General features: G+C 32.1%; 1 protein-coding gene and 1 long non-coding RNA gene across 8 annotated transcripts in view; one reads left to right on the top strand and one right to left on the bottom strand.

Annotated features, from left to right (window-relative positions):
- The window catches only part of LOC135136556 (probable beta-hexosaminidase fdl), a 105,237-nt gene that overhangs the window by 67,528 nt on the left and 23,839 nt on the right, over positions 1–13,870 (bottom strand). The gene's annotated exons all lie outside the window — the stretch shown is intronic.
- On the top strand, positions 5,979–6,376 carry LOC135136299 (uncharacterized). Its single transcript, XR_010281687.1, has 2 exons — positions 5,979–6,052; positions 6,221–6,376. It is a non-coding gene; the product is annotated as an uncharacterized LOC135136299 (long non-coding RNA).

Here is a 13,870-nt window from a genome sequence, read left to right as displayed (position 1 = left end):
ATCTCATTTACCAAAATCAGTCTTACTAGTCCCCCCCACCCTCCCACCCTCTCGTTTCTTAGAAGGTATTTCATTTGCCAAAATCAGCCTTATCTTAGCAGGTACTTATCAAAACAGTTCGCAAAAGCAATGACTATGTCTATTGGGGTTTTTTCCTATGGATATGAGAACGAGACCAAAGTTTTTTTGGATCTTTGGAAATAGAATATTCTGTGGAACATATATTTTTTAGACTTCGTGATCAAACCTTTAGAGCGTGAACGGTAATTTTAAATAAGTTATAATAATATGACGAATTAAATTTTTTGTAGTTTTTATGTAAATCGAACTTCATAGGAAGACACTTAATAACTGTTGCTTTTTATGCCGGATTTTTGGTACGGTAATATCAAATATGTAATATTACAAATGGTGCATGGTTCGAGTGATTACTACTAAATTCGAAGTCCAATGCTAGATCGTGGGAATCTTTAATTAAAAATGGGTCTTTTGATTTGTCGACTATGACCTGAACATCTGAGAATATCAAATCTAAAGTACGATTGTGGCTGTTTGTTATGGAATTAAATTGAGTAAAATTGTAAAAATCTTTAAAATGATTTAGGATTGTTTTAAATATATCAGAAAATTCTGTATTGAAATGTGGCGTATTAAAATTGCTTATACATATCAAAACTGATAGATGGAGGAACGTAGACAACAAGAGTTTTAGTTATTCTAATATTTACCCCTTTCCTGAAGTTTCTGCTGTTGCTTAGGATGCATCTAGGTCGCAGAAATTTTGCACATTTTATAATTCTCCCCATTTTCAATTCGGGATTTATTTTCAATATTTTATTTTTCACTTTATTTGTATAGAATTTTATTTTTATCTTCCTCGGATACGTCACTTTTTTTCCATATCAGGGTAACATCGTCAGAAAATTCCAGATCTTTAAGTTGTCCAACAAGATTCCATCCATAATTCCAATTTTATTTTTCATGATCTTTAGTTGAAATTAACTTGGCGATCCACGCTTTTTTACACCTGCTTTCCGAATATTATAAGTCTACGTGGTGGCAATGTGAGAAAAACACTTCCGTAACGTCTGAGTGTTCCGCTATTGTATTGTTTTTGTATTGACCATTGTAAAAGTCCAGTACAGATTTATATTCTTTTATGTGTTTATTGCTTAAATTCTAATCAACATGTTAAATTGTCCGAATCTTGATAAAAAAACAATGGTATATCACCTTGGTACATTAATTATCTCATTGATCACAATTAATGTATGTATTGCGTTCACAGTTACCTATATACAGTTTCTGGTAAATTATATGAGTTATATCATTGACGATTATTTATAAAAATGTAATAAAGAAAATTGGAACAATTTATCAACGTAGCACTGGAATTTAAAAAAGCGTAAGAAGACAATTTAGACGTGTACAGGGGGTTCTATTTAAAGACACCAAGTTGTATGTTGCTTCCAAAACAAAACAGTCTGTAGAGATGAATATGATTTGGCTTGCAATTTCAGACAGACTTCCTGAAGGTCATTGTCGAACATTTTTTAACATACACTTTTGGGGTAACAACAGTTAACCATTCTTGCAACGTTTCTACTCGTCACGTTGTCTTCGTAATAATAGAAAACAAGACATCCGTAATTGTATGCTAATATTGGGAACCGTAATTCGCAGTAGAAGCGACCTAAGCCACTGAACTTGGACTGGTCTTTCAAGACAGAAAATTCGATGGGACGTAAATTATAACTTCGAGTACTTAACCATAGTATGTTTCGTTCTGGTATATTCCTAAAAAATGAAACTCGGTTTTACTGCCACCTTATCTATGGTTTCCGTTATGATATTGATAAGTTGTCGGTTTTCAAATGTCTAATTTTATTTTTACGTACGATAATTCAGAACAGAGGGAAATAAATTCAACGTTTGTGTATTTTCAGTAAAAAAATAATTGGGTGGCAAACCTCAAATGTATATCATTTTCTGACAATCTACTGTTGAAAGTATTTATAATAAGTTTAGAAATTCTTAACCTACGAAAGGACCCACATTTTTTTTTACTGTTAAGTGGAATATAACGCAAATTTTTTCCGTGAAATTTGTCATTCAAATTAAGTCGTAGTTGCTGCTTTTAAGAATCACACGCGCGTCCTTCATGGGGTCGCGTGATTGGATTGCAATAGTTGCTTATTTGAATGATCAAAGTTGCAAAAAATCACTTATTATAATCACATATGATAAAACAAAGCAAGGAAGCAGATGCTCAGATTTAAAAGCTCTACTTTACTGAAAATATTAAATTTAATTAATTCTTTGACTGGCAAAACATTTATGACAATCGCATATATGCAGCCAGCAACGTATTTGATCCTGTTACTGTTCCGTCGACATCGATTTTCGTAGAACTAGTGAAATGAAATAATTAAATAAATTCATGGAAAGCTGTTCGACATTTGTGATCTATTTTTAACGACCTTTTACTAGTCACGATTTACATCGCCTTTCGTTGTATATTTTAGTAGTGACTTAAAAAAGAATAGTTTTCAGTTGTGTTATGAATGCCAAAAATAGTACACACAAAATGCGTCATCATATCGATGTTAGGGATCGTCAGTCTAAATGTCTAAAATACGTATATCTCCACGTTTTTCTTTATCGAACAGGTACTTGTAATAAAGCTGTTTACATGTATTTGTTTCATACCTACTTTTGTTTTACACTTGGCACTGTGTCAAATTTTCGGGTCTTTGACCACTGAATTTGCATTTAGATATCATTGAATCGAAAACTGGATGAACAATAATTCTCAAAATTGAATACAACTCTTTCAAGTCATACAAAAATCGGCAGACGGTTCCCTACTCTCCAGTGGATAACTTACAATTTCATAGTAAAAACGTGCAAAGGCTTCCAAAATCAATAGCGATTCGCAACGTGACTTTCGGGAATTGTTGTAAGGCTTGAGTGATGATATTTAATCTTATTCCGACAAATTTCATTAGGATCGCGTTACGACAACAGTGACAGCAATATCTACCTGAAATTTAAACTTGTGTTTCAATGAAAATCATATAGTTCGTTTTTCGTTAATGTAATCCAGGCTATTTATCAAAGGTTTATATATTTTTTCTAGAGTCTTGACACGCTCCATTTAAATGGGTAATGAGAATAAGGGAATAAAATACATGGACAGACTTACAAACGTTCTGTTGCGCTATGTGAATATGTAATATCGTTGTTTTTAACGGAAAATGTAATTTGTTGTGTCTTGACAAGTTTCGTCGTGTTACTGTTTTTCATAACTGTATTGTTAATATTAAGGTGGCCCCGTACAGTTTTCTATTTAAAATATTTATATCCATTAGCTGGTGTTTCCTACCTCCACATTAATTACACGCCGTAAAATTATTAACCGATGAAAGTTTATGATCACGAGCAACAAACCAAGTAATTTTAATAGATTTTAAATGAGTTAATATAGATCGAAAATAAATCGCTATCTTAATGAAAGAATATTCTATGTATAAATAATTTACTTGTAATGGACATTTTTCTGTGCTTTATTATTATTAATTTGTTAACTAAATTTTTTGTGAAAATGTAGTAACAAATAAATCAATTGGTGCAGGTAACAGTGGCGGCTTCTTAATAGGAACTGCAGAGAATGTTTTATTATTTATAATGACCGCAGCCACTTTGTTTCCATTGCGAGAGCACTCAACTCTGATTTCTATATATTAAATAACTCGACTCAGTTGACGCCAATGTTGTTGCAACCAAGATAGCTACGTCGTTGTATTATATTATAATATTACACAAAACTAACCTTAAATTTTCTATAAGATAATTTGTCAAATGTTCTGGAGTAGTATACGAAAAAAGTAGTCTCCCGTTTCCGTCTGTCTGTCTGTATCCATTTTTATTAGACACATAGTCTCCGAGACCGGATTTTTAGCCTTCGATCAATTTTTTACTGATCAAATTAAGAACCTCATTTTCTAGAAAATGTGAGAATACTCACGTCTTTATTTAATTATGATCAAATAACAACACTAATTAATTAAAAAATAATTAATAATTTTAGTCCTCTGTTTTAAAGAGACAACTCATTCAAATCAAACAAATTTCTACGTGACATTCTTTCAATGTATAAACATAAACAATCGAACTTAAGCATGTACACTGATAATAATACACTCTTTTCCGTTGCTTATTTGCTTTGAATATATTTCATTTTTTACTCTATAAGGTTATCAGAAAACAAAAATTTTGTATAATTTTTCTATTATAGCAAGCAAATGTTTTGTTTGTCCACCTACAATTAGAATGTGAGTAATTTCATTTTTCAACTGTCTGTCGCCTGTCGTTTATTGTGGATTTTATTAGACAGATAATCTTCGCAACTGCCAAATTGACCCTTGTGAAATATTAGATATATTTTACGAATGTCGTATAAATGGTAAATCAAATTTGTCTGAACATTCCAACCAAAAATTTGACATATCTTACTAATCTTATTAACAATTCTATACCGATAGTTTATTAGTCCACGCGAATTCTTAACCTTATTTGTTTTAGGAGAAAAGTCGAAAACAAAATTTTGCAATTTAAATAAAAAATTAAAAAACCACTGCTTTGAAATACTGTATATTCTTCAAGGTTGTTGTGAAAACCATAAGTCGTTTCTTAAAATATGCTGTTACGACGGCTATGGGTTCTAGTATGTACGGCGATGATGACTCATTGTCGGTGACAGCGGTCGGAGAAAAGCATGGAAGCGGAAATCGCGATGGGCAATCCAGAAAGACCTCGACTGCGGAACTTCTAATAGGGAAATATGGCTTTAAATAGAGGCCACCTTCGGGAACGAATTCAGTCAAGTTGCGCCGGAATTATTTTGTACATAATCGATGTGTAAATAGCCGTGTGAATTTTAATTACTAAAAACTAAATTGTTGAGTTTTACTCACGCCGATTTTATTCATCGATCAACGTAACAATATCTAAATTTCTGTCCGGTAGATATGGATTTTTTTTGTCGAGTGCTAAAAGAATCCTGTGCCTGTAATAAAACTCAATATACCATTTATATATTTTTATTTATAGGAGCATTTTGAATATCATGTGACCCCGAATGTTGAATTTCATGTATTCTTTCCTGATGTCACCAAGTACAGGACAGGTACGTAGAATGCACATGGAAATTTTTCTAATAAAAGCGACGACAGGTGACAGACAGACGAAAATGGGAGCCCTACTTTTTCATATTTTAAATGTTATCAAGTTTAAGACCAAGGGACGCACTATATAAATAACTTTAGACAAATGTTTGCTACTCGAGTGTAGGTATCCTGTTTCCGTCTATATCCATTCTTATTTGTCAGATAATCTCCGAAACTACTGGAACGATTGTTACTCAATTTTGTATGCATATTAGTAGATTGTAGATAGTAAGACGCTAACCATAATTTGACGAATCGTCCCCACCAACAATTTAATAACGTCATCTCAAAATATTCTACATTAAAATTATTTAGTGCCTATTCTTTTTTACATTTGTTTGCATTTCAAAGTTAAATGAACGTTACAGAAACATTTGTAATGAAACAGCCATTAATCACAGTTTATCAGTTATATATTCTTTAAGGAGTAAAATTTTGGAAAAAATATATAAAGAAACAATAATTTGAAAGTCAAAGTATGACAATTAAGGAGTAAAATTTGGAAAAAAGATATAAAATTACATAATTTGACAGTTAAAGTATGGAAAACATCACATATGTATAAGTATAAGTGTACGGGTGCAACGTTAATTTTGCTTTACAATGTTTAACGGGTATTTATATATTCTGGAATTTTCATCAAAATCAACTGATAAAAGTAAAATTCATGTAGATATATTCTCTGTTAGGGTTGGGTAGCTACAAGGTTATGAGTCACCACCTATATAAGGAGCTTTGGACTAGGTATTTTTCAAAAAGTGTTGATCTCCGTCAAAATGAAAGTCATCGTTATTGTGTACGCAGCGCTAGTGGGCAGCCTGTTGGTAAGTAGTTTTAAAACACACCATAATAGAAAAAAGTATGCACAATTTTTAATACCAATTTGTTAAAAAAAAAACTGTCGCAAAATAGTGTCTCATAGTATCAAATTTATTTTTGACTGATTATTGTTATTTTGTTAATAGTTTCATTTATTAAGATATGTCTTCTAGATTTCCATGGCTATGGCTATGCAAGATAAGAAAAAGAAATATTCAGGAATTTAGAGGAGTACAGCTACGAATAATAACTTTACTGTAATTATAAAGAATCATTAATTAAGGAATGATGGTAGCATGTACTTAGAAATAAATACATCTGTATTCTAATATTTGTAGTTATTTCATGTACCGAGTGTTAAAATGCACACTTTTGAAATGAGAGTGTGAATCTTTAGTTTAGGCATAAGCCACTTATACCACTGACACTGTTTAGCCCATTTTTTACTTCCCGAGCGTAAGCAAAGGAAGTATTGTAATCGAGTCCGTCGGCCGACTCTCTACTTTTGCATTTTCTCAACCTATCATGACCCCTACAGGACGAAGAAATAGGTCTCCCGTTTCCGTCTGTCCGTCTGTCTGCCGTTCCGGATTTTTATTAGACAAACAATCTCCGAAAGTACTACGCCGATTGTTGTCAAATTTTGTATTTATATTAAGTATATCCTCTAGATGGTAAAACGCTAACCAAAATTTCTCTAATCATCCCCACCACTAATGTGATGACGTCACTTCAAAATTGTACATAGTAAATGAGTTTTAAATTGTATCAAATAACATAGTCTTACACATGTAGTTTATGACTCCGAATTGAGATTTTACCCGAAACGTCCAGATTTTTGGAAAACAAATCAAAATTAGGAAAAAACATTTTGACATTTAATTTAGAATCTGCAAAACCGAATGCTTTGAAATCTTACAGATGGTTTACAGTTATGATAAGGATGATAAAATTTTAATCACAATATAATTACTTATCCCCTCCAAAAAATTGATGACGTCACTTCAAACTTTCGCTGAAAAAAATGTGCTGTCTTAAATGTGTAAAGAATGATGTGTCTATAGTTGTGATCTATCACTGCATTAATATTTTTTAGATTTGCTTATACGGGGTGTCTGAAAAAAAATTAACGACGAGTCAATTTATTTTATTGATTAAATCAAGAATTGCAAAACTGAATACTTTGAAATCCTGCAGACGTTTTACAGTCATTGTAAGCATGGTAAATTGTTAATCGAAATAAATCTGTTTATTTCCCCCAAAAATTGATGACGTTATCTCAAAATTTTGCCGAATTTTACCTAAAATGTGGAAAATATGATGAGTTTTTACTTGTTCATTCATATTTTTTATTGATCAAATTAAGAACGAGTCACCCCACTTTCCCGAAAATGTGAAAATACAAACGTCTTTATTTAATAAAAATTATAATAATGATATTCAGAACTTTTTGTCGACTTGTTAATTACTAGTTTATAGTTTTGATTCTCTGTTTTGAGAGGACGAACTCATTCAAATCAAACTAATTTCTACGTGACATTCTTCCGATGTATATATAAACACTATAAAGTTGTTTTTCTTATCGACGTACAGTAATGGCTATTTGTCTTAAATTGCAAGCACTATACAGGGTGTTCATTTTATCTGTAGACGCCTGACAATTTTTGCATAGGCAACATATTATACACTCCAGATACGACTTCGTGCAATTTATTTTTTTTTAATAAGCAATCATAGCAATCACAAAAAAAATGACAAAAATGTCAATGCCAAATAATGACAACATTGAGAAAATTAATACTCAATTTATTTTAAAATCCCCCTACAAAAATGTAATACGAAAAAACATAATAGGTATGCAGTCGTCACGTTTTTAAACAGCGAGGAAAGTACTGTCTAAACTCCTTAGACCAATTTTTTTACACTTTGACCATTTTGATCAATAAAAAAATTAATGATCACAGGAAAATGATCCGTTCAAATCAAATTTCATTTTCTTTTGACATAAATGCATATTATCGAATTCTTTCTAAGTATAAACATAAACAATCGAAGTTAAACTGTGTACACTTTTTCCCGTTGGTTATTTATTTCACATTGTCTGCAGTTACGCGGAGCGCGGCCCCTTGGAATTTGCGGCGCAAGGGATAAGGGGGTGTTATTTATGCCATTGCTTCTTTATCTATATTGTAATAGTCCAGAGATAACTTTATTTGCAATTACAGGGGTTAAAAAATAAAATTTGCAAAATTAAATTTTATAATTTTTCGAAGAAATTGTAGTTGTTCGACTGTACATTAAAGGTGAGGGCAGTTCTGTCTAAATAACCTTAGACCAATTTTTATGTTTTATAATTAACACTTTATTGTATTTAAAGCTAGCTAAATTTTTCTCCAATAAATCTTAATGGAAAACTAGGAAGTTAACGAAATGAATATGGATCGTCAGATTTAAATATAGCGTTCGCTAACACAGGCTCAAAGTGTTAGCGTGTTTATGAATTGAACAAAGCTTATTCGGTCGGTTTGCCGAACGCTTTGATTTTAGTCCCTAATTTACGTATGTGTCGTCAAGCGAAAGGTACCTACTTTTATTTAAAAAAGTCTCACAAAGCGTACAATTATTATTAGTTATTTTAACTATACTTTAATATGGTAGAAAAAAAGTTGTTTGATAAAGTCTTAATTTTCTGGTGACTTATTATCTGAACTCTATAGCACTGTTTAATTTAAGGTCATGTATCTACAATAAATGAAACATTGTTGGTGATAAAGTTGTTAGATTTTTTACAATTTTCTGTTTTCATAAAATAAATATAGCTAAAAATTTCAATGTCAAGATGTTCATATGTCTGGTTTTCGTGGGTCGTATGAGCACTGAGAGACGTCGTAAAACACAACTTTATTTGATGTACCAAATTCTAGAAAAAAAATATGTTTCAACATTTTGGAAAATTGTCAACCTGTTGAAATTTTGTAGATAGATTTGAGATTATTGTCATTTTTTGTACGTAAAGTACCTTTGTGTACTAATTAAATTTTATAACCTCATTGTTGTCATTTCAACAACAACGATTCTCGTAAGGATACTTGTTGATCCTACATTATGACGCGTTCTATCCACAGATGACTACTTTATTAACATGTAATACAACGAACACGTTCCTGGTAAACATTTGGGGACCTCAATGGGTTTATAATAATCTATTGTTTATTGCTCGCGGTTGTTAACTTTAAAGTTGCAAAATTTTATTAGTATACTTTACAGTATCTTGGGATAAGTCAATTTTCACCAAAGTATAAATTCAACCTGTAGTGTGGGAATGCGTGGCTTTTGTCACGCAAGTGGAATGAATCCAGAACAGAAAAAAAGTGTAAAAATAATCTGGTGTCTCAGTCGAAAAAGAACGAAACAATTCTGTTGATAAAGCAAATAACTGCTTTGATTCAAGAAAATAAACAAAATATAACGAAACATATTTGCAGAATTTAGTAGGCAACCCTCGTAAAAGTAGGATGTTTTATTCGTTGAATTAGTAATCGCTTTCTTAAATTTACAATGAAACGTGAGAATGCGAGTTGTGGTTGCATTTAACCACACAAGCTTTGATATCTTTAGCGTTTTCTTAAATATACGATATTAATTTTTAATGTCCCCGTTTAACTACTTTAATGGCATGTTTGTAACTAAGCATAAACTGAATGCAACCAAAAAAATGTATGACTGCGGCGATTTTGTTTCACGCTCCAACTACCAGTTTTACGGTGCTTAATTCAAAATTCAAGTTTAATATTTTTAATCTAACCCAAAACTTAAGGGTAACATGAAGTAGCAATTTTATAACTTGTATACATGAAAGTAGAGTGGCTGCCATATTGAATCCCTTAGGACACGTTACTTCGCAAAATAAACGTTGCATATTGAACCGAATCTCCGGATAAGATAACAATGAAGTGTTTTGCATACAATTCACTCAGATACATAATTACATCATTAATTCTAAATAAGTTAGTGCATATTGTATTGTCGACGAATTGTGTGGCCTACAACGTTCTCGACTTCCTTGAGATTAAGAAAGACCGTGAACTTTTGACATGTAAACCCGTATACCGATAAGTGCCAATTAATATCGACTAGCGATAAAACGAGACATATCCAATCCTCATTGGAATTTTTAACGAACTGGTATTAAATGTCATTTAACAACTCGGTAATTAACGTTAGTTTAAAATTTGTTGTTTGCATGTTTCAGCATTGTCCTCGTGGTCCTTGAGAAGTTCGTTCCAGCCGAACGATCCGGTCTTCAAAACTGCCTAAACGCATTATTACAAGCAATTTTTAGTTTTAATTATCCATTTTCCAACTTAATTAACTGCGTGTTTCACTATTTACTTCTACATACTTATCGAAAACAGCAATCACGTCGCATCCGACGACTTGTTAGTCACTACATGGTAAACATACACAACTAGGTAATGGTAATTGTCGGTAATGGCGTCATGGTACTCGCTAAGCATAAAAATTTTGGGAGCGTTCCAGTTTCTAGGCGCTATTTAACGGAACATACCATATTTTTAACTTTAATACTATGTACCAAGAAACGATTAGATCGTTTTAATTTATTAAAACCGAAAATTAAGCGTTAATGGATTAAACAGAAGTGGGTTTTTCGATCACGTTTTGAGGACCTGAATTTACACGAAAACCCCTGGGGGTGCAGTTAAAACACAAAGCAAATTTGCATAATTTATGGAGAGAATTTGCACTATTTGTTGCGGTTCGAATTCGAATCGTTTTAATTTTTATTTAAACAATCAGTGACCCTAATTTTAATATTCAGCGTATTAGCGACCGATAGCTTTGGTGGTCGACGTGGTTTGTGGAGAGCTATTATGACTATTATTATCAATACTGTTATTAATATTTCGTTGATTCCATACTCAGTGGATGTTTGCATAAAGTAATGATTAATACTAAATAATTATATTAAATTGTGACAATGTCTGTTCGTTTGTTATCTGTAACAATATTATATTGCATATTTGTCTTTTGCAAATTGGTAGTTAAACAAATTTAAACCCACTGAAAATGGTCTTCAATTAAACAAAATGCCAAAAATTCTGTCAGTGTTGGTTTGAAATAAAAGAACTGTGTACCCTAGAAAAATCGTTTCAAAAATGAACGGAGTAATAAATAATAACAGTGGCGATTCGTGCCCTTTTGAGATGAGGGAACACAATTTGATTGACGAGTTAAATATGAAGATATAAAACAGGCTTATTACCAATTCAAAATTCAAATTTCTGAAATTAAAAAAATTAGAAAGGAACAAAGAGAATACAGGGAAGAAATGCAAGAGCTTAGAGCGGAAATTAAGAAACTAGGAGAAGAAAATAGAAAAATCAAGAAAACTATAAATGGATTTGAAAACGGTCTAGAACGATTGGAAAATGAGAAAAGAAAAAACAACGTGGTGTTACAAGGACTAAAAATAGATACTGATGACCGAGAAGAGGTAAAATACAGAACAAAAACAAATTAAGTACGAAAAGAAGGGAAGATATTTTTACTCAAGATGATTTATCGAAAAAATATAGAGAAATACAAAAGGAAATTATAATAAGAGCAAAAAAAGAAAAAGGAAACGGGCAAGTCACTAAAATAAGCTAGAAAAAACTATTGATAGGAACTTAAGAGTGGAAATGGGACATGTAAAAAGAAAACCCGATAAAAACGAAGCAGCTTAATATAAAAAAAAAAGAATGGAAACACTAAAGTCAGCAACAAAGGAAATGGATCAGGCAATGAATACGGCAATGAATAACAAGCAAAAAAGAAAAGAAGGGAAATAAAGAATAGAAGAATGCAACAAAAACAAAATATTATACTCGTAGGAACATGGAATGTAAGGGGTATTTATGAAGAAGGAGCTATCAAAAATCTTATTAAGGAAATTAAAAGATATACCTAAAACAGAATTAACAGCTTTGCAAGAAACACATCTAGCAGGTAGCGGAACAGAAGAAATTGACAAGTATAATCTGTTTAAAAGTGGAAGCACAACCAGACAGTTGGGGACAGGTTTTATAGTGGGGCAGAGACTTAAAAGAAATATAATAATTCTATGGAGATATTAGATAGGATCTCTGGGATAAGGGTAAAAGGACAAAACCAAAATCTATTTGTTCTAAATATACATGCACCGACAGAAGCAAAAGAAGATGATGTAAAGGATGTATTCTATGAAGAAATGGACAGAGTTATCGAAAAAATACCAAAAAGCGATATCATAATTATAATGGGAAACGCAAATGCAAAAGTAGGGAGAGAAGAAATACATAAAGAAATAGTAGGAAAACACAGCAAGCATGAAGAATCAAACAGCAATGGTCTAAGATTAATCGAATTGGCTCTAGAAAGAAATATGAAAATAGTAAGTACGCAATTTCAACGAAAAGATATACACAAGGGAACATGGATCATTCCAGGAAGACAAGAAACAAACCAGACTGATGACGTACTGATCCAAGAAAAACATTCTAGGTTAATAACATCAGTGAAAACCTGTCGAGGGGACGACACAGATTCAGACCACTTTTTGGTAAGAGCAAAACTGGAAGACAAAGAACACAGAAGGAATCACGAAGCAAGGTATAATACAGAAGAATTGCAAGCCCAGGAAATCACAACAAAATATGAAGCAGACATAGAAAGAAACCTCGAAAAGCAAGATATTTCAAAAGAAAAAAATGAACCAGCGAATTCTTTAGTAATTAACTTAAGTTTTGCTAAATAAGTGTCCGCTGAAATATATTCTTACAGTATTGACATTGTATGTACTATTACTGTACTATACATATAGTTAAATTTTATTTGATAAAACTAATTTGTTCGAAAGTTATATTTTTCGAGATTTTTACGGTCTTATAATAGGTTGAAAACTGAAAAAAACTCGGAGTTTTTATATTTCCCTATTAAAATGAGTACAAGTAATATACGTGTCACACCAAAAGATGTGGAAAGAGATTGTTTTTTACAAATTACACAAAACATTTACCAAAGTTGTTTTTCTTTCTTCTTGTTGAGTAAAATTTTAAAGCAAATTTCAAAACCATAGTGATATTTGTAGATGATAACTAATAAGGGAATACCACGAATATCAACCAAATTCGAGTCTTATTATCCAGAGGAAAGCAAAATGCAATTCACAGAAAAATACACCTCAAAATCGTTAAGATAATATTTGAAGAACTTATGTATCATGGCTTCCGAACAAATTCTGTGCGAAACTCGCAACGATTCCTACAGAAAAACAAAACAATACTTTTTTCCTAACAATCTTTCAAACTCTTTCAAACACAAAATACTATGAGAAGGGAGGGACTAGCAGCTACTGGCCCCACCCACCCGCCTTCTCTTTTCTTAGAGGGTATGTGATTTGCCAGATCAGTTTTATCTTAAAAGTTATTATAACCCCACCCACCCACCCTCTCTTTTCTTAGAGGTTATGGCATCTGTCAAAATTAGTTTTATCTTAGAAGGTACTAGCCTCACCCACCCACCCTCTCTTTTGTTAGAGGGTATATATCATTTGCCAAAATCAGTTTTATCTTAGCAGATACTAGCCCCGCCCACCCACCCTGTCTTTTCTTAAGTTTGAGTTTAAGACCGATTTTGGCAAATAACATATCCTCTAAGAAAAGAGAGGGTGGGTGGGCGGGGCTACTATCTGCTAATGTAAAGCTAATTTTGGCAAATCACATACCTTCTAAGAAAACAGAGGGTGGGTGGGTGGGGCTAGTACCTGCTAAGATAAAGCTGAT

Source organism: Zophobas morio, unplaced genomic scaffold, assembly GCF_036711695.1.
Source record: "Zophobas morio isolate AGI-343-1 ecotype UQ-CSIRO unplaced genomic scaffold, CSIRO_AGI_Zmor_V1 ptg000026l, whole genome shotgun sequence".
Taxonomy (NCBI): Eukaryota; Metazoa; Arthropoda; class Insecta; order Coleoptera; family Tenebrionidae; genus Zophobas; species Zophobas morio.
Note: the sequence above shows the minus strand (reverse complement) of the source record. Positions and strands in the feature narration are given on the sequence as shown.